The 27567-nt window shown below is 38.0% G+C and overlaps 1 long non-coding RNA gene across 7 annotated transcripts in view; it reads right to left on the reverse strand.

Annotated features, from left to right (window-relative positions):
- Window positions 1-1277: 1277 nt before the first annotated feature.
- The window catches only part of LOC118895177, a 221101-nt gene continuing 194811 nt past the window's right edge, over window positions 1278-27567 (reverse strand). For 5 of the 7 annotated variants that reach the window (XR_005019895.1, XR_005019896.1, XR_005019897.1 and 2 more), the window contains 2 exons: window positions 17999-18104; window positions 1278-1522 (listed from right to left, as the gene is read on the reverse strand). This is a non-coding gene — a long non-coding RNA (uncharacterized LOC118895177). Of the gene's footprint in view, window positions 1523-7131; window positions 7269-15730; window positions 15836-17998; window positions 18105-27567 lie in introns of all 7 variants that reach the window. The other 2 variants (XR_005019898.1, XR_005019894.1) reach the window with 2 other exon arrangements.

Consider the following 27567-nt stretch of genomic DNA (forward strand, 5'->3'; position numbering starts at 1 on the left):
CATGTGTACTCACAGATATTTATTTTATAGTCCAACATTATTTTCTTTGCTCACATTGTTACAACTTTGGCCACTGGGAGTTCTTTTAATATCTCTTGTGTCCTTTGACATGGTCCCATCATAATAGGGTTTAAAATATTTTTTTCTTAGCATTTCCTTACCTCTGGCACTGCAAAATACTTCAGGCTCATCTTTTATATTTCCTGCCCCAGTCCACGAATCAGCCATTTCTCCGAGGAACTCTACATTCTTTTATTGAAAAATAATACTGAGGAACTAAGACCTGGGTACCAGATATACTTGTTGATACTGGGACATTGCTGCTTCCAGACTATCGCAGCTGACAGAACAAGGAAATATATATGTATATACTAACAGTGTATGTGCACCTCTCTGTAAATATTTCTATATGCTATTATCTGTGTATATTAAGGTAAACATGAGTACATGGTGATGCCCTCAACTCTAATCCATTAAAACATTCTTACCTGTAAATTCTCACTTTCCACCTGGCTCTCACCATTTACCATCCATTTACTTAATTGTTCAATTCCTGTATACATGTATAGCAGTATGATAATTTTAAACTAATAACCCTGTAGGAAAGCAACATTATCAACTAAATTACAGTAATTATGTACTGTTTTTGACTTTAGCTTTACAGATTCCATTAATTTCCAAAGTTAACTTAGATCAGCACATTTTTCTCTCATCTCCTTTAGTGAGGTTGTTTCCTAAATTTTTAATACAGTCAGATTGTTTTGTCATATTCTGCATTCCATCCTGGGATTTTCCTAACCACCTAAGTGACATTTTTATTTGTATACATTATGTAGATTACCCACCCTTAAGTAAGTGGACCACAACTCCTCACGTCTTGACTGTGGGCTGTATATTCCAACTTCCTTTCAAAGAATATAGTATTGAATGAGGGGTAGAAAAACAGTCTTTACAGTGGAGAAACCTGACAAACACTATCTTAGCCAGATGACCAAAGTTAACATCAACAATGATAAGTCCTGTGGATAGAATGTATCTTTGATATGATGTGATGAAAATGGTACTCTACCTCTGTGGTCTTCCTCCCCAAAACCCACATAGTGATGCCCTCAGCTAGTCATGAAAGGAACCCTAATCTAGTCATGAAAGGAACATCAGACAAATCCCTTTGAAGGACTTTCTACAAAATATCTGACCAGGAGACTTCCTTGGTGATCCAGTGGTTAAGACTTCACCTTCCAATGCAGGGGGTGCGGGTTCAATCCTTGTCGAGGAGCTAGGATCCCACATGTCTCACGGCCAAAAAACCAAAATGTAAAACAGAAGCAATACTGTAACAAATTCAATTTAAAAAAGGACTTTAAAAATGGTCCACATCAAAAAAAAAAAAAAAAAAATCTGACCAGCACTGCTCAAAACTGCCAAGGTCTTCAAAAACAAGGAAAATCATAGAAACTATCTCAGTCAAAAGGATTCTGAGGAGACACAGTAAGTAAATGCAATATGGTACCAGAGTGGGATCCTGGAAACAAAAAAAAAGGACATTAGGGAATGCCCAAGGAAATCTGAATAAAGAGTGGGACTTAAATGATAATATACAATATTGGTTCATGAATTGTAACAAATGCACCATTAAACGTAATAAATGTAAGATGCTAATAATAGAGGACACCATGCACATTCTATGGAAATCCTCTGTACTATCTTTATAATTTTTCTGTAAGTATAAACTGTTCTAAAATAAAAAGGTTATTTTTTAAATGACATGTTTCTAATCACTATCCCTTGATAATTAAAACAAAATTACTTTCTTTTATTACTTTTTTTTCTTATAATCTGGTGTTTTAGATTATGATTATTATTTGACATTTTACAGTATCAAAATTGCCTCTTTCAAGAATGTATTTTCATATTTGCAATTTAAAACCGATATTAAAGTAGCTGTTTGGGAAACTTTTACTGGTTTATTGCTCATAGCTGTTTAGCTAATCCTATGTCTTGAGGAAGTTGGTTCATATGTCAGTAGGAGTACTTCTGTGGGTGGTGTCATTTTCTGAGTCCTTTACATATTTTCCAATTATTTTTATTCTACAGCAACAACAACAACAAACTTTTCTGCTTAGGTTTTTCTTTTATCATTTTAGTGAGAATCTGGGATGGGATAAAATAAGATATGGATGTATTTATCCCATCATCTTTATTCAGGAATTCTGACTGAAGCACTAAAGAACCAATGGGAGACAGGCAGACACATTGGGGCATAAGGACATGTAAAGTGCAGGAAGCAGTCTGACCAAAATGCTGTAGGGTGCTGAGAAGAAAAAAAATCAATAAGTCCTCAGTGAAGGATCTTAATCACAGAAAGCACGGTGTTGTAATCCAGGCTTTTCAATACTTATCCTGGCAGTGACTTAGAAGGTAAATAGGAGGAAAGTGAGACAAGAGTAAAGGATTCCAAGTAGAAAATCATTGCAGTATCTCATGTAAAAACTTATGGAAAATTAAGCTAAGGCAATATTAGGGGGTCTTGAGAGAAGAAGGTAAGTTATACTATGTTTCCCAAACACCATAGTTTGCATATCCTCTTCATGCTTTTCCCTATATTAGTATAGTAATGTAATATTATTTAATATCTTCCTTTAAATTGACTGTCGTTTAAATACATTTTGATTAGAAACATATCCAAGCTATAAGTGTAAAATGAGAATAATTTATCACTGATAGAATTTAAACATAAAATTGACAAAGTCAACTCTCTCAAAGTCCGACTTGTTAAAGTTTCTGAAACATCTCTATTTGTTAAAATGGGAGTTTCTGAAATACTATAGAAGCACTAAAGACATATTAAGTCCAAAACAGAAACTTTATCTTTGATGTAGCTTGAAGGATTTGAATTTAAAAAATGAAAAGTGAATACTATTTTTATTAACTAATTAAATGGTACCTATTGTTATGGTCGTATAGCACCTAAAATTATCTTATGTATACCAAAAGTGGTGTCATTTATTGAGACAAAGGAACAAGAGGGGGGCAGCTTTCTGGTGCACACAGACAATGGATTCGATGTTGGACATTTTATATTTGAATTTCCTATAGGACATTTAAGGGGAGATGCTCAGTAAATACTTAAGATATACTAGTTTGGAGTTAGACAAATTGCTCAGGTTGCAAACTCTTTTCTTTTTTAAGTGAATCCTTAGAAAATGGGAGTTGAAACTGTGAAAATTTAGATTAAGAAGGAAAGAAAACTCAAGGGAGAAAAAATTTGACAGATATCCACACTACGTGGGAAGGAATGGAGAGAGGTTAGAGCAACCAAAGCACTAAGAAGAGACTCAAGAGGTGATGCTACTCCATGAACAGGGAGAGAGAATTTCAATGAGACAATAAAGAACAGTGTCATAGGATTAGGGAGAGGGGGTCGCCTGGAAGGAGTTAACCACTACTGCCTGGCTCCTGGAAGCCTTTGTGTTGGTGGTCGTTGTAGTTGTGGTGGGTTTTTTTAATTTCTTTTTTATTGAATTATAATTGATTTACAATGTTGTGCTAATTTCTGCTGTACAACAATGTGACTCAGTTATACACATATATACATTTCTTTTTAATATTCTTTTCCATTATGGTTTATCCCAGGAGATTGAATATAGTTCCCTGTGCTATACAGTAGGATCTTGTTGTTTATCCATTCTAAATGTAATAGTTTGCATCTACTAACCCCAAACTCCCACTCTGTCCCTCTCCCACCTCCCTCCCCCCTTGGCAACCACAAGTCTGTTCTCTATGTCTGTGAGTCTGTTTCTGTTCTGTCTGTTCCTTTGTGCCATATTTTAGATTCCACATATAAGTGATATCATATGGTATTTGTCTTTCTCTTTCTGACTTCTTCACTTAGTATGATAATCTCTAGTTGCATCCATGTTGCTGCAAATGACATTATTTCATTCTTTTTTGGAAGCCTTTCATATAATATCTAATTTATTATTCCAGAGATCCTGCTCAGATGAAATTAACATTGCCCCTTAAAAGAAGGAAAAACCGAAGCTGAAGGAGTCTAAAAAAACCGTCAGTGATCACAACGCTAAGAAGCTAAAAATAGAACTGAAATCCTAGACTGTAAACCCAAGATCCACACTTTCTTCTCTGTGCCCAGTGAATATGGCAAATAAGAGACATCTTTAGAAAACAGTACTAATGTTGATGGAAAAGTTATTGGAGGTAAGAACATGGAAATTATGAAGGTAGATATTTAAAAAAAAAAAAAAAAAAGGTAGACAAATGTAAAACCGATAGCTAGTGGGAAGCAGCCGCATAGCACAGGGAGATCAGCTCGGTGCTTTGTGACCACCTAGAGGGGTGGGATAGGCAGGGTGGGAGGGAGGGAGACACAAGAGGGAAGAGATATGGGGATATATGTATATGTATAGCTGATTCAAAAAAAAAGACTGGCTTTTTAAACTGAAAAAAAAAAAAGGTAGATAAAAAGACCAAAAAATAAAAAAATAGAAAATTTTTAAAAAGACAAGAAATTTTTTAAAAAAACAACAAAAAAAATTTAAAACAACAATAAAAAAAGGAAGATTAAATCAGAACTCAAGAAGGGAGTTGTGAAAAAAGGAAAACAAAATTAAAACAAGACCCTTTGATCTGGTTTAATACACTAGGGGAAAGAACTAGTAGAATTGAAGATACAGGAGATAAAGACGGGAAAGAGATGGAGGTGATCCCTGAGACGGCAGGAGTAATAGGGATAAAGACAGGGAGGACTGATTTGCCTTCAGGGAGGAATGGCTTTTCACTGATAATGGAGGGGGCAGTGGCAGAAGCTCTGTGTCCATGCATGTTGTTTTTACTGTTTATAGACAGAAAGTGAGAAGTCTGTGAGCTGAGCAAATCCCAACCTAGTGGCAACGAGGGCTATCATTTTTCCCTGTGATGTAGGAGATGAGAGTGAGGTAGGTGAGCAGGTGACCCAGTAAACAGCGATAAATATATTCTATCTGGGGGGAAAAGGATGTAGCATGGATACTCTTGCTTGCAGTTCTGGAGGCCCATTGAAGTTTGGAGAACATGAGTGTGCATGTGGTAATAGACACGGCACAGAGTTGCTTGGTGGCTTTGAAAATAAGACTAAATGGAAGGACTATTTAGCAAACAAATGGGTAAGCGATATATCCAAGAATCCTAAGGAGGAGAAACATAACTAGAATGAAGGGAAAGAGTGAAATAGGGGTTCTGGATTAAAGAACAGTTGTAATACACTAATTTGCAAACTGATGTTCTGTGGATCACTAGGCCTCATTGCTATTTTTTTAATTGCTCATATAAATTAGTTTAAAGCTGTCACAAATCTTGGTTATTCAGAATAAATGTTAGTGTACTAAATTTCTTCAGTAAAGAAGTATTTCTACTTTTATTAACCCTATTCTTCTAAATGTATTTGACCACACACCATTTATCTTCCTCTGTGTACCATTAACCATACTAAAACACTAACGTTCCATACAATAACATAAGTTGTAACTGATGATGTAAAGGAAGTAGAGAAATGAGAAAACTGGTATGAGCAGATAGTGGTCAAAGGATCGAGTATTTAAATTTAAATTTTTAGACCTGATGGGTGTATACAGTGTACAGGCTAGATAAAGCATGCAAATGATTAGGCAGTGTAAGTGGATTGCAGCTGAAGTTCACTCGAGTTAAAGAGATCAGGAGCTAATAGTCGTTGGATGGTTCCTCCCTGCCACACACATACAGAAGTAATCTGGCATCCAGTAGTCATCACGGGTTGAACTGTGTGTCCTCAAAATTCATACTGAAGTTCTAATCCCCCAGTACCTCAGAATGTGAACTTATTTGGAAATCGGGTCTTTACAGAGGTGAAAATGGAGCTATTAGGATGGGCCTTCAACCAATACTACTGAGACTGACATCCTTATGAAAAAGGGAAATTTGGACACAGAGGAAAGGTGATGTGAAAAGACAGACAGGGAAATGCCAGCCATCTACAAGCTAAAGAGAGTGGCCTGGAATAGATCTTTTTTCATGGCCCTCAGAAGGAACCAACTCTGGCAATATCCTGCTTTTAGACTTCTGACCTTCCGAGCTATGAGACAAGAAATTTCTGTTGTTTAAGTTACTCAGTTTGTGGCATTTTGTAATGGCAGCCCTAGAAAATATAGGTATATTTGGTCAAAAGGATGAATGGAAAGTGGTTGAATTTTCTTGTTTTTCCTATTTTTTTTTTTTTTAAGCATGGAATTGGTTTTTCCAAGAACATAGTTATAAGGTCTAAGAGAGAGAAGTTAGCCAACAGGAGCTGGTTTTCTCTCCCTTAGAAAGGTGACACCACACCTTAGAGAAGCAAGGAGGTGGGATTGGATGGGGTGGTCATTTTGCTTCCTTATTCTTAAGAGTAAGGAATTTACCTCACGGTGCTCTTTTCCTTTAATCAATATGCTGTGAGATGTCACAACATCATGGAGGGGTAGAGATGACCTGAATTCTCTCATACAATCTGCATTCATATTTTAATTTCCTTTGGTGCAAACTAATCCTTGGCAAATAAGCTGGCATTTTGCTTTTCAGAGGGGAAGTGCCTTTCCATTGTGGGAACCATTCTGTTCACATCTTTTTTCTTTGCTGCATTTATTTGCTCGCTATCTAAGGCACTTACTACACAGAGATTCATGTTGGAGGGAATAAGTTTTTCATTGCACATGACATCTTGAATGGTAATACAGGACCTATGATACTCTGATGTGCATAGAACTTGAAATTTTAGCGAATCAGTCCACTGGGGGTTGGAATTTTTCTGTATACTCTAAAATATTTCTGTTCCTGGAAGACAGCAGGAGGAAGAACTGCTGTTTGAACCAGAGTCAGGTGAAGTATGATTTTTTAAATATATATAAAAGTGAATGCTGGGCAGACCAAGGTGGTTCCTTTTCCATCTGTCAGCACGTTCTTTACAATCGTGCATAAACCTTATTATCACACTCTGTGTGTTACTGCAAAACTTATCCCGATCCTCAGAACAGTCTCTCTACAGCTTTGAGTGGAATTCAAACTTCAGCGCAGTTCATGTAAAAACAAGCAACCTGGTAAATGAGAGAGAAAGTGACAGACATTTACCTTCCACAGAAAATTTGCTAGAGCTCCTTCATTTTGTCATGTGTACAAGGATAAATATTTTGCATTGAATAAAATACTGGCTGATGACACATATTTGGCCCTGATACAATTTTTCCACTGGATTCACATATATTAACCTTTGATGAAAAGACAAGAAGAAAAAGGCATAAGAAGAATATGGCATAATTTCAGATTTTTTTTTTTTTTTTTTTTACATTAACCTTTGAGTTCTGACCTGTTGTAGTTGTGTTTTTGGGGGTATATTTGGATAGAGACATTACTGCCATCCTGTTCATATTTATGGACCTGACCTTTGTATTATAGTAGCCTGCTTTGAAGCACAGTTATTTTTAATTGCTTTATGTGTCCGTAGAGACTGTTCTTTGCCTCTGTCAGTTATATACAGTACCCTGGCACATATGTTTGCTTAATGAATCTTTCAGTGACTGGATATTTACAACCACATCTGAATACAAGAGGAGGAAATGTTACATTTTGGGGATAGTGTGTGTGTTGTGTTTGTGCGAAAATGTGTTTTATTGTCAACGTTGCCATATACTTAATGAGGTGACAGGAAGAATTAAAAGAGACAGATTGTTTTGGCTGCACCGGGGCAATCTGAGATATAGTCTCCTATAATGCAGCTCAATAAACCCAGCCTGTGTGAAGCCCTCAGTGTATGATTCATGGCTGCAGCAGGGCTATTCAAAGAGGTTTAATGAGAGATAGGGGCTGGGCAGCAGGAAGCTGAACTTGCCGTCAGAAGACAATGGAAAGTCCTACGTGCTAAAACCATGCCTGAAACCTGCAGGGGTGCCTTGATCACCAGTGTCCTTAATGACATTATTCTATAGGTGCCTGATTGTGAGCTGGACAAAATGTACTGCTGAAAATGCACAACTCAGGATAACTCATTTGGAAAAGAGAGCTGCGCCTTCCTTTCTTGCCTGAAGATAGCATGCATTCTGTGTTCTTTTAGTTGATGGGCAGTTAGGTGTAGCCACAAGAGGGGACACAGAAGGGACAGAAGAAAACAAGTTTATTCTATTCCTAGGTCCTAAAGAGGGGATCACCGCATGCCATGCGGAGTCACAGGGGAAGTGCCACGTTTTGATCAAATAGCAAAAGACAGGAGTAAGCAGAAAGCTTAGGCAAAAAGCTTTATTGGAGTTTCCATGAGAAAGTCAAAACAGGGTAGAGAAAACAGTTAGGATTGGCTAGTTTGAATAGTTTTGTTGGGCTTTGGGTCATAATGGTGGTCTCTAGCTGCCTGGTACCTAATCCTGGGACGATTCAATCAGAGGAATATTGCTTCCTTCGGTGCATGGGCCAGATAGAGGCGATTTGGATCTGGACTAGTTAGTTTACATATCAAAGGTATGCTCCCAGCTGAGTCCTTTGCTGTCTCTAAGCATTGGCTAGCCTCAGGAGGGACAGTCTCTCCCCAGCCAGAAACGTTTTTTAATATGGCAAAGCATCATGATATACAAAAAAAATTTAAAAATATATACAATACAGCATGGCTGTGAAGTTTCCTGTGCAGATGGGTTTCTGGATTGTGACAAACATATCTCAAGACATCCACTGATGGTGAAATCAGCTGCGGCTGTGCTGCTGAAGATGAGGTTTCTGAAACAAGAGGCTCTCCATCCCCTGAGAGCTTATTAGACACGCAAATTCTCTGCTCCGTCCCAGATCTCTAGAACCAGAATTTCTAGGGTCTGGAAGGGGAAGGGGGAGAGAAATCTATGTTTTAATCAGCTTGCCAGATTGCTATTCTGCACACTAAAACTGTAGCCTTTAGTAGCCCATACAAGTGACTATAAGAAATGAGAAAAGAAAAATAATTCTACTTATCAGAGATTCAGTTGCATCTAAGGTAAAACTTCAGTTAACGAGAACCAATTAAGTGGAATCCTAAAGGCAATTTTAGTTCTTACTCTACTGTGTATTTGCTTGGACCCTCAGGAAATCACATCCTATCCAAGATTCAGTCACCCGATTGGTAAAATAAGAAAGATAATGGATCTTGGAATTTATGAGACTTAAAGGTATTGATGTATTTAAATATACTTTGTAAACAGTAAAGTGTAGACAAGTATTAGTTGTATATTAATAATCCTTATTGGGCATGCCATTTGAAGACAGATCACAATGAAACAAGTTTACAACAGGACCTGGGTAATACTAGCTACTCTGTATTTATTAGATTCATATTGTGTGCCAGACACTGAGTTAAGCATAGTACATACATTATCCTATTTAACTCTCCGGACAACCATATTAACGAGGCTGAGTAGTAAAATAGAAAAAGATAATGTAAAGTATTTTTAAAAATTGTAATAGCATGAGAAGATGCTAAGAGGGGTTATCTTAAGGCTTCACAATTAAATTAGTGTTGTTCTAAAGTATCTTAATTATTCAGGGTCTCACTGCCTTATATAAATAATATTATACAACACATCTTATTGTGGGAGTCCCCCAGGAACTGTGGTATGATTTCTGATATATGTATTTTGACTCATCAAATATATAGGCAAAGAGTAAAAGATCAGGAAATACCTAAACCAGAGACATTTCAGATGTCAAGAGCTTACCTATTCTTATAGCAAGTTCCCAGAGCTTGACAATATAAGTTGTTCCTTGTTTGGTTTGATTTATCACTGCCAGGGAAACAAGGGTTTGGAGTATTTAAAGTGACTTTGTACTGTTGCATCCTCATAGCTTGTACATCCCAGGGCTGACACTGCCTCCCTCTCTTTCTTTTCCCTCGTGTGTGTGTTGGGGAGTGGAGAGAGAATTTCTCTTTCTCTTTTCCTTAAGGAGCCTGCCCAGGCATTGCTAGTGAGTAGTTTCTTTGTAGACTAGACACTGAAAAAAACTAAAGCAGGAAAAAGGATAGAAGAGAAACAGAGCAACAGAAAGACACAGTAACAAGCTACCTTCCTGAAAGGAGAGCCATTGTGTCCCACAATGGTCCGAGTATTTCAATGCACAGGGCAGAATAGAATGCCCCAAACTGTCCTTTGCTCATATCCTGAAACATGAAAAGGGTTGTCCTAGTTTCAGTCATTTGCTTTTCTTCTTCGGCTCAAAGGGAGCTAATGAAACAAAAAGCGAGGTCTGTACAAGTGCTGCTCTCTGAGCGAGCTGCGGGGGAAGTGGCATTTCCATCCTTAGTCCTGCTATTCTCAGATTGTTTCTGAGCCCGAGTAAGCATTTCTCTTGGTGAGACAGATTCTCCTGGATGGCAGGATCATCTTCTCCAAGTTCCTAGCTTTTCTCATCAAGTCCAGATGAATATCACATAGTCCACTGGCCAACTTGATGGAACATTAATATAATGGAAGTCAAGAGTTATCAAAGGTATGAAATCACTTCTCCTTGTAGGCACTGATAGCATAACCTTTCCACACTTGCTCTCTTTCTCTTGATTACCAGATAGGTTGGACACAACATTCTGGGAGGCCACTTTATGTTGGAATAGACATTTTTAAGCCCTGTGAACTAGGGAAATACACTTAACCTTTCTGAGTTTCAATTTTTGAATATGTGATCAGAAGAATAAAGCCTAATTAATGGGGGAACAGGCCTGTAAAGTTCAAGTTAGATGAAATGTTAAACTATTTCTTCCTTCATACATTTGGCTGACAAACATTTTAAGTTTTTTCTATGTTCCAGTACTATACAAGTCCTGGGTATATTAAAATGAAACCCTTAAATAACTTATGGTCTAAAATTGAAACAAAGATTCTAGAATTCAGGTTCTCTATGAACTTGGCTTGAAATAATAATTATATATTTAGTTTTGCTTACCTTTAGTAAAATTTAGCATTTGTTAAAATCAGGAATGTAGACAACAAGCCACAGTAGTACTTTGGCACAAGTAGAAATTACAAATATCATATTAGAGTGGCAGAAGATATCCTGAAATATTGTTTTTAGTAACCACCACTTCTAAAGTACAATAGTTCGTGGACTTGCTGCTAGGCTTTCTTAATTAATACTTTAATATTTTTATTAAATATATTTAAAACATATAATATATTAGAATATGTTTTGTTAATATTTTAGTAACTTTATATCATTATACTTTTTTCTTTGCAATCAAATTTTTTTGTTGCTTTATGTGTTTAAAAACATGGTTCTGAGGATGGGTCTACAGGCTTCATCAAATCGCCAAAGAGGTCCATGGTATGAAAGGGTTAAGAATCCTGGCTCTAGAAAAAATGATATTGAAGTAAATCAACAATTCCAATACCTTGTAATTAATGTTATCGCAGCAGTGTAGTTAATGTTGTGGTAGGAATAATGTCACAGTCTGGGTCAGTGTGTGTGTGCGTGTGTGTGTGTGTGTGTGTGTGTATTTGTGAGATGGGGGTTTTGGGGAGAACAGTCCTGGGAGGTTAGTCTTGGAAGATCTCAATGGTAAATAATGCTTTAGCTAAGCCTTGACGAGGAGGTGAGAATTAGCCAGGCCAAATAGAAGGTCAGGTGAGGATAAGGTATGAGGGAGGGAAGATGGACATTGCACAGCAAGTGTAAAAGAAGGATGTGTGAGAAGGCTGGGTGTACCTGGCAATGTGTACATGCGACAGCATGGGAGATAAAGCCAGGGAGGTCAGCAAGGGCCAGACCAGGCAAGGATCTGGATACCTTGTGAAGGAGTCTGATCATTACCCTAGATGTGGTGTGGGACCACGGCAGTATTTTTAGCAGAAGGATGTTGTCAGCAGATTTGTGTTTTAGAAAGATCACTCTGACTGTATCGTGGAGGATGGAATACTGGGGCACAGCAATTGTATGGGTGGAAGCAGGAGGCAGTCAGGGGAGGAACAAGAGCTGTTATGAGCCTTCCGTAGCAATGCAGACAAGAAACAATGAGGGCCTGAAGCATGGCAGTGGCAGAGAGTGAAATTACTTTGTAGAGCGTGAAATGTCACAGTGGCATTGAGAGAAGGAAGGGAGGGAGGGAGGGAGGGAGAGAGGAAGGAAAGAAAGAAAGAAAGAGAAAGAAAGAGAGAAAGAAAGAAAGAAAGAAAGAGAAAGAAAGAGAGAAAGAAAGAAAGAAAGAAAGAGAAAGAAAGAAAAGAAGAGAAGAAAAGAAAGAAACGAAGAAATAAGAGAAAGAAAGAAGAAACAAAGACAATAAGATGGAGTGAAACGAAGGAAACAGTAAGGGAGAAGAAGGGAGACAGAGGAATTGAGTTTTCATGCTAAGTTGACATTTGAATTCAAAGTTTTTTCATTAAACTACAGTCCCAACTGTTAGTCGTGCCCTGAGGTGTGATAAGGATTGCTAGTATGCCAGGTCTCAGCCAATCAGCCAGAAGGCCATTGATTGGTTTCTACTGAAAACTAATCAGAACCTTCTTCAGTGTTCAATTGCTGTGCAATAGCCACAGCCCAGGTGAGCTCACTGAACAGAACATGTTCCCAAATACACATCCAAAGGAAACAGGAAAGGTGGCACAGTTTCTTTTTTGACAGTCCAGCAGTAGCTAGGTTTGTTTACAATTTCCCAGAGACTGACAGCACACACATATACACATAATTCTGGAATTTTGTATTTAAGGAACAAATATAGGCTGTATTTCATAGGAGATTCAGTATGAGGGAGTTGCAGGAGCACATCTAAGGGTATATTCTGACCCGAAGAAGTAAATTAATACTTGCCCATTCTAACATGGAAAATTTGAATGGAAAAATATTTTCTAAAAGCAACCATGTAAAGTAATATCTGAAGATGGCTTCAAGAGAACCAAACTTCTTATGAGCTCAATTATGTCAATTCTTCAGTTCTTTTTCTTTCTTTTTTATATTAATTATTGATGTCAAGCAGGAATCACCTATGAGACACCACTGAAGGTATTTTTGAGTTGTTAGGTTATTGAAACTTGATCTTCTACATGACTCTATTCCAAATGAATGACATTCTGCTTTCATCTTGATGAATTCCTGAGTAATTGAATAATTGTCCAGAAGAGAGCGATTCTGATTTTTGGAAAATACTCCAAGTCAAAGATGCTAAGAGGGGAGTTCCCATTCAAAACACGTGGTTATGCAAATGAATGAAGTTACATGTAATTCCGGAAGAGATCTTAAACAACTCTCCCCATTCAACAACAAAGGTTCTATTCAAAGTTCACAATTCAGCGAATCCAAATCCACTTATTAATAGATTAGTTTTTACATAATGGAAGGGTAAGAGAAAGGTAGATAATCCCAAATAAAACAGAAAAAGCAAAGGACACACTTAGTGTAAAATTTTATGAGAGCAGTGTCATCACAAAAGCATAAAATTAAATTTAAAAAAAGGATGTCAACATAGCTTTCTTAGGATAAAACTTACATGAAGGGTGCTATTTCTTTATTAAGTAGATTAAGATTTAAATCTCTGTTTTACACAATGTTGATGGTGCTTCGCAAGATAAAGCCTGGTGCATTGTTGTTCCCAAGGTTTAGGATATAAAAAATGTATGCAAGTTCTATCCATGAAACCCTTGCCCTTTTGAGGAACTGGGTTTGTGTGAACATCTGCCAGACCAACAGAAAGAAAAGCTCTTATTTCACGCAATTTTCATAGAGCCAGAAGCATTTTCAACACATTCCAAAAGCCCCTAATGATACTTCACCCAATTCAGCCTCCTGAAGCTTGGTACATAATTAATGAGGTAGTGGAAGTTCTCTAGAATTAGTTTTCATCTAAATAAAGGTGCCCGATGTTTATCTGTACCCTTTGTACTCATTGTTGCCTTGAATATACCGAGCTTCCTGTTGGTACAGGGAACTATCGATTTGCTGACTACTCTTTTTATCTGATCATTATAGATTGTAACTCTCAGTCTATAACCTTTACACACACTGCTATTGTGGTTAAATAAAACACAATACAAAATAATTAACATGTTCCTATATCGATATTTCTCTTCCAGGCAAGAGCAGGGGTGAGACTTCGATTTGACAACTGGACATTCGTATTTTTAGAGAAAAATATAAATAAAAGATGAATATACAATCTTTACTTCTTTAATATAAATTACTCAGGAAGAAATAGTATGGCGCCTTGGGGAAATCAACAGCTTCTTCAATTGGATTGTTTCTGTCACTGTATGGACACAGTCTTGTTTGATGTCCTCCCACCATTTGTCTTGTATGGAGTCTTTTATCTAAATCCAAAGTAATGCAGTCATCAGGGCTGCAATTCAATAATGGCTCCACAGGAGCTGTCATCCACAGTTTGCTATTCATCTTGTAAAAGGCTTTGAGTTTTCAAAGTACCAACTAAGGTTGGCATTTCAATGCTGCCGGATAGATCGCTTAAAGTTCTTTTGTGTTCACAAGAAAGGGAGTGAAATGGAGAATGGGGTGAGATTAAATGGCCAACCTGCTACTCTACCTGACTACCTAGGGGTAACCCTGAGCTACCCAAGGGAGCGAAGACATTAGGTGATCTGACCCTCGCAGTAATGGGACATTATGATGAATGGGGGACTCATTGTGTGGTGTTTTCTTCACACTGAGCTCCACTGCTATAATTAAGAGGCAACAAATTTATGGAAATTGACCCAGAAAAGGCAAAGTCAAAAAAAAAAAAAAGAAAGCAATGATGAGGAAGAGAATCTCTTGAAACATTTTCAGAATCAAAGCATCTTAGAATTAAGAATATCGTGAATGGATTTAAAGATGGATAAACTAAAGCTGAAGATGTGAATTAATAGGTCCAAGTTCTCATGTATGGCTGTTGCTCTTTGTATGTGAACAGCCTGGGCTGGGATTACCATCACTGGACCTGACCGTTTCGCTCTTTGGCTGGAAGTATGGATATTTCCCTGTTCTATTCAGACTCAGTTTCCTAGTTCTTCCATGACCATGATATATGTACATTAAGAATGACTAGACTAATAAAGCATAGGGTAAGAGTTCCTGGAACCATGAAGTCAGTAAGCCAAAAACCACTCTCCCAGACCACCAACATTCAAATATTTGCTTGATAGTCCCTGAGTATAGAGGAGTGTGGAGACACTGAAGCCACCCAACTCCTGCACTAATTCCCTGCAATTCTGGCTCAGAGCTTGCACTTTTGGAATGAGGAGGTTAGATGAGAGGAGCTATAACATAATAAAAAGAGTTCAGAGTAGTAGTGAAAACCTAGGTTCTAAGTCCAGTTCTGTCACTGTGATTAACTGTACAATCTTGGGCAAGTCATTTCGTTTCTAGGCTTCAATTTCCCTACCTAATGAGAGATTTAAAATAAAAGTTTTCAAAAGTACTTTTTTTCCCAAACGCACTATGATTCTGTGAATGTAATAGGTGATGGCTATAGTTTTTGCACATATCATAGGCTCATCCATTCACTCACTCATGAAACATCATCAACAATATTAATAACTATGTACTGAGTTTCTTCAGTTTGTCAAAGTGCTGTGATAGTGGCTAAGGATGGAATGGGTTTAAAAAGCACATTTTGTTCCTGTCTTCATAGAACTTGCACTCTAGTAAAGAAAACAGACATTTTATCTATCATGGCCACAGCTGTACATTTACAATTGTGATAAGTGCTAAAACTGTAAAAAATGCAGGGTGCTGTGAAACTGACCTGGTGAAGAGATCGGGGAAAGCCTCCCTGAAGATGTAATAAATAAGCTGAAATCTACAAGCTAGTGAGGTGATCTTTTTTGCCATGATCAGTCTAACCTTCTTCCTGAAAGAATCAAGAATCATTGGAAGATTTTAAACAAGATATAGCATAATCAGATCTGCGTTTGCCTCAGATTTTAGAAAGACCATTCTGTTGAAAGCATAGAGAAAGAGTTGAAGGAGAGCAAAGCTAAAAACAACATTAATGTTCCTTGTAAGACACGTGAACTAATTTTCAGCAGGAATATTAGGAGATACAAGTGCTAACTTTCATGCCAAGAAAAACGGCAGACACAGTGAGTAAAATTGAGGCAAGACACAGGTAGAGAGCTGTGTGTGATTGTCCCTTCAAATCTAGCTCTGAGAGTTGGACCCTAAATTTAAGAGTATTACTTTCTTCCAGTTTGTGACCATGTTATAGAGTTTTCTGTCAAATCAAAAATGTTGTTTTAAAGAGATATAGGTTGACTTTAAAGAAAACAAGATTTCTTCATCCTTCTCCTCATGTGACATTTAGTGATGAATTGCCATGAGAGCAGGTGTTAATATCTGTGGCCATTATAAATAATTCTGGTGAATTCCAAAGCTGAATCATGACTTTATAATGGTCAGACTAAAATGATCATCCCACAAAATTTTGCTAGTTCTGCAGTATGGTCCATAATCTTTTAAATGTTATTTTGTGAACATGCTTCTCAGAAAGGTCACGGGTAAATGGGAAATCTTGATTGAGTATTTTAAAGGCTGTTCATGGTGACTGACATATTACTAAAAAGGAGGAACTTCCAAGCAGATCCAAAATATTTCTTCAGAGTAACTTCTAAATGTTCTGTCACATCCATAGTTAAATCAGGGAAGATAACTTATTTCTGCTTGAAACACCCTTTCCAATTTTCTTATTACTCACAATTCTTTTCACCAATATATTCATCTTTCCAAATTGACATTCTCAGTGTTCCAAAATAAGCTTCATGTGATTTCATCTTCACGCTTTATATCAACTCATGCCTACATGCTTCATTCATCTCACAGTCTCCTAATCCAACTCCTATCATTCCTTCAAGGCCAAGTTCAAATTTTTCCTCCTGAAGGAAGATGTTCCATTGTCTCTCAATTTCTACAGGTTTTATTAGTTATAGTATCCTTGATCTTTATACCATTATACTAGATTATTTTATATATAACCATAAATATATTGCTTTTTATATATTTATATTTATTTGATATATATATTTTAATGTATACTTAATACATATTTAATATCACCTGAAAGAATAGATAAGAGATATTTGTTGATTGGATAAAATAATGCCAAATGAAGAATGCTTCAGATCCTTCAAAAAGATTATATAGAAGAGCTTCAATATAAAAAGTAAAGTTATAATCATGATATTACCAAGGAAATTGATTGACTTGGATTAATTTTTCTAAACTGGATGTACCAGCCAAATGTACGGGATGCTTTCTAGTAGAAGCATTATTAAAATCAAGAGTTAATATGGTGATCAGGGAAATAAAAATAGATTAAGAATTATAAAACCTGGTCCCAAATCTCTGCTGCTACTTGGGGCATTCATGTAGTGAATACAGCCTTTGCTAAAATTAATGTTTTGGACCATTATTAGAGGACTTTATGGTATTAACTAGATATTAATAAAACTTAAGAGGCAGACACACTCAGCCTTTCCATAACCCATCAAATTATAGCTCCCATGACTTCCCTTGAAAACTCTAAAATAAAAAAGAATATGGAACCTCCAATTTATTGAGGGTCTGGAAAATTATTGTAGCACTTACAGAAAGCATGAAGAATACATCAGCAGAGCTGTGTGGTCTTACTTTGGCTTATAAGACCCTTCATGATCTGGTCCCTGCCTCCATTTCCAATCTCATCTTGCACAAGTCAGCTTGGGCTCTAGCCTCAGTGGATTTCAAAGACCAGAGTCTTCGAGCATGCAGAACCCATGCATATTCTGGCTATTCACTCCGCTGGAATGTTCTTTGCATTGATCATTTCATGGCTCACTCCTTCTTGTTATTCATAGTTTAACTGAAATGTTACCTGTTCAGATTGGTCTTCTACCCAACTGTTTCGGAGTAAGCCCCCATCAATCAAACTCAATCTCTATCACCAAGATTTGTTTTCTTCATAATACAGCATATCATAGTATAATAGATGATATATATGACAACACATGTTCATGTCTGGGCCAGTAGAATCACTCACACAAACTTCCCCCAAGGTGTGAAGGTTCATCTTCATCTTGAACATCTCTGCTTTGGTCCATCCAGCAGGATAGCAGTGGTTAATCGATCTCAGGTCTTCCAGATTTCTATTACGAAAGTTGGATATCATTAATTACATCCTCTTCAAAATGCAGGAGTTTCACATCAGGCTCTTAGTGGTCCCTTTAAGTTGCTCTCTCTTGACTGGAGGTGAAGGGTGAAGGAACCCCATCTCTCACCCTGGGGGGTTGGATGGGCCTAATACCTCAGTGTTCCCCAAAGACATCTTGCCTCCCATCTCCATTATTCCCCTGATGCCTTTGTACACCTCAAGTGAAGCATGGGAGAGTTTGCTAGTTAGTACCCAGACACTACTATAAGTTCTATTTGATGCTCAGTCTCACATCTCATGATATTACCTGATATGTGCAAGTTTCCATCTGAACCCAAATCTCTGTTTTAATAATTCAGCACCTTTAAATTTTTTTATAACTATTATATTTTCTTCCTCAGAAAAAGAACTTCCTCAGATCCCACTTTTGTTTTGTATTTTGAAGCACCAGGCAAAGGAGAAAAGCTAGAGAAAAACAACAAAGTCTAGAAGATACATGGAGTGGGAAAGAAAGAAAAGCAAGCAAACAACTACAACAAAAACAAGCCCTGAGTTTACCAGCTCCAAAGAAAATATATGATCACTGTTAATTTAAGGGGAAAAGATATGTCAACTCAATGAATTAGGTTCATCAGTTCTCAAACATTTTGATCAAATTTTAAACTCTTAAAAATTAATGAGAATCCCCAAAAGTTTTTGTTTATGTGGATTATATCTATCAATATTTACTGTATTAGTAATTAAAAGAGACATTTTAAAATACTAGAATATATGTGTGCATGCCTTTCACCATCAAAGCAATATCATCACATTTCATGCAGCTTCTGGAAAACTCCACAATTCATTCATGAGAAAATAAGAGTGAAAAAGGTAAACAATATCTTAGTACTATTATGAAAATAGCTTTGACTTCTTGGTGCTCTTGAAAGCGTCAAGGATCCACAGGTATCCCAAGACTCTATTTTTGAGAACTGCTTAACTAGGTTGTCAATAACTAATATGACTTTAGTTTATGAGGGGCTTTCAAAAATACAAATGTGAATTATAATTACTCACAGGCAAACTTTCATCTCAGGCCACTGCCTGAGTATAAACATTTCCAGAACTCTCAGCTCAGATAAAGTCTCAAACTGATGGAAAAAAAAAAAAAATAGCTTGTCTGGCTTTAAATAATTTCATTTAAGATATACCTAAATCAATTAATATTTCTTATTATACTTTATTTATTAACTATATTCATCAGAAGAGAAATAAACATAACAATTTTGTCTATTTACATTGGTGTATAATCTGTACTTATCGACGGATCTCAAAAATACAACATTTATTTTTCTTTTTCTCTTTTTGAATAAGGTCTGAAAATTATTCATACCTGCAACATAAAATAAACTTTAAATTTAGACTATTTCCAACAGCACTGGGAAATGTCACCTCAAAGATAATAACATAATAGCAGTTACTAAGAGCACCAAACTTGCATGAGTTCCCTTCACAAAGGAGAGCCTGGCCTACTTTATGAAACACCCCAGAGGATATTCCAAGTATCAATATCACTGACTCAGACAATTTATTAAGATATTCTTTAAAAAGTATACTCTAAGAATTATTCTTTCCTATTTTGTAGTTAAATGATCACCTCCATACTTTTTTATTAAGAATACTTGCCCTGAGGGAGGTATTTAACACAAGTTCCCGCATGTCCACAGTGTCAGAGATGGTGGTTAAAGAGATTCAGTGGATGCCCCATGGGCTTGCTGTGATCAGTTTTGGGATGAACAACTCATGCCTGGTGCGAGATGAAATTTACAGAGATTTGCATCTCAGAGAACCAGTGTTAGCCAGAGCAGGAGCCCAGGCAGCAGGGGGAGAAAGTGATCTCCTCACCCAGCTTTGCTGATACAAAGAAAACAAATGTCACCAGAGGAGGCCCAACCCAGAGGCAACCAAAATGAACACAACCCTCCATTTTTGCCAGGATAATAGGTACACCCTGCTACAGAGTTTAGGGAAAGAAAAGAAAGACAGGAGAATCCTGAATGAGAGATTTCATTTAAAGTGGAAGTTCCCAAACTGACCGTGAATTAACAAAATTCAGTTTTAAGTCAGTGGGAGAAATAGAGGCTTGAGAACTAAGTTTATTTCAGACATAGAGAAATAATGAAAAGTAAGTCTTTGAACTTTGCATTCATAGAGTGTTGTGATAGTGAATTTTATACTTAGTGCATGAGAATATAAAATACTTGTTCAGGACCATCCCACTGATGACAAAATACTACTTAATGTGGGAGAACTTGAATGCAAGGCAATATGCAAGGCAACCTTACAATTTTTAAATACACTATATTTATATATTTTTAACTGTCACTTCTTCCTCTACCCCCATCCCAAGGGAAAATCAGGGACTTTCACCTGCTTTGTTTATTACTATATTCCAGTGCCTGGTACATGTTAAATGCTTAATAAATATTTGTTGAATGAATGAATGATTTGACAAATGAATGCATTAGTCAGAATCTCCTGGAAAGTTCTTTAAAGTGTAATACCCACCCCCAGCCGCAGAGTATCTCTTGAGTGGGCCCTGAGTCTGGATTACTAACAAACTCCCCAGATGATTCTGATGTACTTTGAAGTTCAAGAATTATCGTGTGACTGGACTGGTGGATAGGAGAAGCATAGAAAACCAGATAAATGGAAAGGAGACTCAAGGTGTACTTGGCATTCAATCTCTCCATAAAATGACTCCTCAGCCTACCTTTGTTTTAATTTCTATCTTAATAAAATTGTGGTATTTGCATTCATGTAGATCAGAGAAAATGGTGCATTAGGCTACCACAAACTTTAAAGTTGATTTCCTACATCTCGACAGTTTTTAAAAAAAATTTTTCCAATAGCTTTTTTCTTTTCCTTTTCTCTGAAATATTATTATATCTTCATTTGGAAGCTTTATATGTATCTCAAAATTATCATGTCTTGCATACAATTTTTTCTTTTCATCCAACTCCCAAATACTTAATATTGCATAGAAAATCTAACACTTCATAGCAGTTATCACAGTTTGCAATTATATTTATATCTGTGTTTATTTTTAAAATTTGATTTTATTGTGATAAGAACCCTTAACATGAGACCCACCCTCAAATTTTTAAGTGTACAGTACAGTATTGTCAACTATAGTACAGTCCTATACAGCAAATCTCTAGAGTTATTTATATTGCTTGACTGAAACGTTATGCTCATTGATTGTTAGCTCCACATTTCTCTCTATTCACCCCCTCAACCCCTGGCAACCACCATTCCACTCTTTGTTTCTGTGAATTTAATTATTTTAGATATCTCATATAAGTGGAATCATGCAGTATTTGTCTTTCTGTGATTGACTTATTTCACTTAGCATAACGTCTTCAGGTTCATCCATGTTGCTTCATATTGCAGTCTTTCCTTCTTTTTTAAGGCTGAATGGTATATTCCATTGTATGTATACAAAACATTTTTCTTTATCCATTTATATGTCGATGGACATTTAGGTTGTTTCCACATCTTGGTTATGGAGAACAGTGTTCCAATGAACAAAGGAGTACTAATGTCTCTTTGAGATCCTAATTTCAGTACTTTTGGATAAATACCCAGAAGCAGGATTGCTAGGTCATAGGGAAGTCCTATTGTTAATTGTTTGAGGAACTTCCATAATATTTTTCATAGTGGCTGCACCATTTTTACATTCCTATCAACAGTATGAAAGGGCTCCAATTTCTCCACATATTTGCCAACACTTGTCTTTTGATCTGTGTTTGCCATTTATATCTGTTTTCTACACTAGAAGGTAAGCTTGATGAGGGGCATTCATTCACCTCCATGTTCTTATTACCTAGAATAGTATACCATGAACCACTACACTGTCTTGGAGGCTGAGTGTATTTAAAATGTTTCTGTGTACACTGTATCTTCCTAACACCCCTATGAGGCAGACATTGCTATTTTCCCAACATTACAGATGAGGAAACAGAGGCTTAGAGCAGATAAGTGACTTGTCTACAGCCGCACAGCTTGCAAGTAGCAAAGCCATATTTGAAACCTAGTAGGCCTGTTTTTTCTCTATTTTTGTTTTGTTTTGTTTTGTTTGTCCTACACCCTGTATGTTAGCCTTGGCAGATCCCCTCTACATATCCAACAGAGGTATAGAAAGAAGTAATATTTCCAGTTACAAATATTAATTATTAATCAGTATTAACTCAGTTCAATATCCCTCTTATCTGGACAGAAGTCTTCTAGGATCTTAACCTTCAACTGCAGGCATGAATCTGGAGTTAAGTCTAAGATATTTCAGGTCTCTCATAGTAGCTGTATCATAGCCCCAATCCTAAATCCAGTCTTTACTGACCCTCATTTGCTGCCTATTGACTGGTTTAACAAAAATTTTCAACAGGCTTTTTTTTTTTTCCTTTTGTACCACATTAGAGGCAGAAAATTAGGAGAGTAGGACACTGCATGAGACAGGTGAAAAAAGAGAAAGCTGATGCCTCATAGCGAGACAGAAGAAATAAAAGGAAAACAAAACAGGGTAGAGGATATCCTGTCTCTTAGAAAGTCCTTTTCTCTTAGAAATGGTGGCCCAGGGGAGGAGAGAAGATGGCGGAAGAGTAAGACGCGGAGATCACCTTCCTTCCCACAGATACATCAGAAATACATCTACACGTGGAACTGCTCCTACAGAACACCCACTGAACGCTGGCAGAAAACGTCAGACCTCCCAAAAGGCAAGAAACTCCCCCCGTACTTGGGTAGGGCAAAAGAAAAAAGAAATAACAGAGACAAAAGAATAGGGACGGCACCTGACCAGTGGGAGGGAGCTGTGAAGGAGGAAAGATTTCCATGCACTAGGAAGCCCCTTCGCGGGCAGAGACTGCGGGTGGCAGAGGGGGGAAGCTTCGGAGCCACGGAGGAGAGCGCAGCCACAGGGGTGCGGAGGGCAAAGCGGAGAGACTCCCGCACAGAGGCTCGGCGCCGAGCAGCACTCACCAGCCTGAGAGGCTTGTCTGCTCACCCGCCGGGGCGGGCGGGGCTGGGAGCTGAGGCTCGGGCTTCGGTCGGATCCCAGGGAGAGGACTGGGGTTGGCGGCGTGAACACAGCCTGAAGGGGGATAGTGCGCCACGGCTAGCCGGGAGGGAGTCCGGGGAAAAGTCTGGAGCTGCCGAAGAGGCAAGAGACTTTTTCTTCCCTGTTTCCTGGTGCGCGAGGAGAGGGGATTCAGAGCGCCGCCTAAACGAACTTCAGAGACGGGCGCGAGCCGCGGCGATCAGCACGGACCCCAGAGACGGGCGTGAGACGCTGGGGCTGCTGCTGCCACCTCCAAAAAGCCTGTGTGCAGCACAGGTCACTCTCCACACCGCCCCTCCCGGGAGCCTGTGCAGCCCGCCACTGCCAGGGTCCCGTGATCCAGGGACAACTTCCCCGGGAGAACGCACTGCGCACCTCAGGCTGGTGCAACGTCACGCTGGCCTCTGACGCTGCAGGCTCGCCCCGCCTCCTCTGTACCCCTCCCTCCCCCCGCCTGAGTGAGCCAGAGCCCCCGAAGCAGCTGCTCCTTTAACCCCGTCCTGTCTGGGCGGGGAACAGATGCCCTCAGGCGACCTACACGCAGAGGTGGGTCCAAATCCAAAGCTGATCCCCAGGAGCTGTGCGAACAGAGACGAGGAGGGGAAATCTCTCCCAGCAGCCTCAGAAGCAGCGGATTAAACTCCACAAACAAACTTGATGTGCCTGACTCTGTTGAATACCTGAATAGACAACGAATCATCCCAAATTCAGGAGGTGGACTTTGGGAGCAGGATATATTAATTTTTCCCCTTTTCCTTTTTTTGTGAGTGTATATGTATATGCTTCTGGGGGAGATTTTGTCTGTATAGCTTTGCTTTATAATTGCTTTATTTTACTTCACTATATTATAGCCTCTTTCTTTCTTTCTTTCTTTCTTTCTTTCTTTCTTTCTTTCTTTCTTTCTTTCTTTCTTTCTTTCTATTTTTTCTCCCTTTTACTCTGAGCCGTGTGGACGAAAGGCTCTTGGTGCTTCAGCCAGGCATCAGGGCCGTACCTCGGAGGTGGGAGAACTAACTTCAGGACACTGGTCCACAAGAGACCTCCCAGCTCCACGTAATACCAAACGGCAAAAATCTCTCAGAGATCTCCATCTCAACATCAAGACCCAGCATCACTCAATGACCAGCAAGCTACAGTGCTGAACACCCTATGCCAAACAACTAGCAAGACAGGAACACAGCCCCCATCCATTAGCAGAGAGGCTGCCTAAAATCATAATAAGGCCACAGACACCCCAAAATACACCACCAGACGTGGACGTGCCCCACCAGAAAGACAAGATCCAGCCTCATCCACCAGAGCTCAGGCACTAGTTCCCTCCACCAGGAAGCCTACACAACCCACTGAACCAACCTTAGCCACTGGGGACAGATAACAAAAACAACGGGAACTACAAACCTGCAACCTGTGATAAGGAGACCCCAAACACAGTAAGATAAGCAAAATGAGACGACAGAGAAACACACAGCAGATGAAGGAGCAAGGTCAAAATACACTAGACTTAACAAATGAAGAGGAAATAGGTAGTCTACCTGAAAAAGAATTCAGAATAATGTTAGTAAGGATGATCCAAAATCTTGGAAATAGAATACACAAAATGCAAGAAACATTTAACAAGGACGTAGAAGAACTAAAGAGGAACCAAGCAATGATGAAAAACACAATAAATGAAATTAAAAATACTCTAGATGGGATCAATAGCAGAATAACTGAGGCAGAAGAAAGGATAAGTGACCTGGAAGATAAAATAGTGGAAATAACTACCACAGAGCAGAATAAAGGAAAAAGAATGAAAAGAATTGAGGACAGTCTTAGAGACCTCTGGGACAACATTAAACACATCAACATTCGAATTATAGGGGTCCCAGAAGAAGAAGAGAAAAAATAAGGGACTGAGAAAATATTTGAGAGATTACAGTTGAAAAATGTCCTATATGGAAAAGAAAATAGTCAATCAAGTCCAGGAAGCACAGAGAGTCCCATACAGGATAAACCCAAGGAGAAACATGCCAAGACACATATTAATCAAACTGTCAAAAATTAAATATAAGGAAAACATATTAAAGGCAGCAAGGGAAAAACAACAAATAACACACAAGGGAATCCCCATAAGGTTAACATCTGATCTTTCAGCAGAAACTCTGCAAGCCAGAAGGGAGTGGCAGGATATACTTAAAGTGATGAAGGAGAAGAGCCTACAACCAAGATTACTCTACCCAGCAAGGATCTCATTCATATGTGATGGAGAAATTAAAACCTTTACAGACAAGCAAAAGCTGAGAGAGTTCAGCACCACCAAACCAGCTTTACAACAAATGCTAAAGGAACTTCTCTAGGCAAGAAACACAAGGGAAGGAAAACACCTACAATAACAAACCCAAAACATTTAAGAAAATGGGAATAGGAACATACATATCGATAATTACCTTGAATGTAAATGGATTAAATGCTCCCACCAAAAGACACAGCTGGCTGAATGGATACAAAAACAAGACCCATATATATGCTGTCTACAAGAGACCCACTTCAGACCTAGGGACACATACAGACTGAAAGTCAGGGGATGGAAAAGATATTCCATGCAAATGGAAATCAAAAGAAAGCTGGAGTAGCAATTCTCATATCAGACAAAATAGACTTAAAATAAAGACTATTACAAGAGACAAGAAGGACACTATATAATGATCAAGGGATCGATCCAAGAGGAAGGTATAACAATTGTAATATTTATTGCACCCAACATAGGAGCACCTCAATACATAAGGCAAATTTCCCCATAAAAGGGGAAATCGACAGCAACACAATCATAGTAGGGGACTTTAACACCCCACTTTCACCAATGGACAGATCATCCAAAATGAAAATAAATAAGGAAACACAAGCTTTAAATGATACATTAAACAAGATGGATTTAATTGATATTTATAGGACATTCCATCCAAAAACAACAGAATACACATTTTTCTCAAGTGCTCATGGAACATTCTCCAGGATAGATCATATCTTGGGTCACAAATCAAGCCTTGGTAAATTTAAGAAAATTGAAATAGTATCAAGTATCTTTTCCGACCACAACGCTATGAGACTAGATATCAATTACAGGAAAAGATCTGTAAAAAATACAAACACATGGAGGCTACACAATACACTACTTAATAACGAAGTGATCACTGAAGAAATCAAAGGGGAAATCAAAAAATACCTAGAAACAAATGACAATGGAGATACGACGACCCAAAACCTATGGGACGCAGCAAAAGCAGTGCTAAGAGGGAAGTTTATAGCAATACAAGCCTACCTCAAGAAACAGGAAACATCTCGAATAAACAACCTAACCTTCCACCTAAGCAATTAGAGAAAGAAGAACAAAAAAACCCCAAAGCTAGCAGAAGAAAGAAATTATAAAGATCAGGTCAGAAATAAATGAAAAAGAAATGAAGGAAACAATAGCAAAATCAATGAACTAAAAGCTGGTTCTTTGAGAAGATAAACAAAATTGATAAACCATTAGCCAGACTCATCAAGAAAAAAAGGAGAAGACTCAAATCAATAGAATTAGAAATGAAAAAGCAGAAGTAACCACTGACACTGCAGAAATACAAAAGATAATGAGAGATTACTACAAGCAACCTATGCCAATAAAATGGACAACCTGGAAGAAATGGACAGATTCTTAGAAATGCACAAACTGCCGAGATTGAACCAGGAAGAAATAGAAAATATGAACAGACCAATCACAAGCACTGAATTGAAACTGTGATTAAAACCTTCCAACAAACAAAGCCCAAGACCAGATGGCTTCACAGGTGAATTCTATCAAACATTTAGAGAAGAGCTAACACCTATCATTCTCAAACTCTTCCAAAATATTGCAGAGGGAGGAACACTCCCAAACTCATTCTACGAGCCACCATCACCCTGATACCAAAACCAGACAAAGATGTCACAAAGAAAGAAAACTACAGGCCAATATCACTGATGAACATAGATGCAAAAATCCTCAACAAAATACTAGCAAACAGAATCCAACAGCACATTAAAAGGATCGTACACCATGATCAAGTGGGGTTATCCCAGGAATGCAAGGATTCTTCAATATACGCAAATCAATCAATGTGATACACCATATTAACAAATTGAAGGAGAAAAACCATATGATCATCTCAATAGATGCAGAGAAAGCTTTCAACAAAATTCAACACCCATTTATGATAAAAGCCCTGCAGAAAGTAGGCATAGAGGGAACTTTCCTCAACATAATAAAGGCCATATATGACAAACCCACAGCCAACATTGTCCTCAATGGTGAAAAACTGAAACCATTCCCACTAAGATCAGGAACAAGACAAGGTTGCCCACTCTC

The sequence above is a fragment of the Balaenoptera musculus genome, chromosome 5, assembly GCF_009873245.2.
Source record: "Balaenoptera musculus isolate JJ_BM4_2016_0621 chromosome 5, mBalMus1.pri.v3, whole genome shotgun sequence".
Taxonomy (NCBI): domain Eukaryota; kingdom Metazoa; phylum Chordata; class Mammalia; order Artiodactyla; family Balaenopteridae; genus Balaenoptera; species Balaenoptera musculus.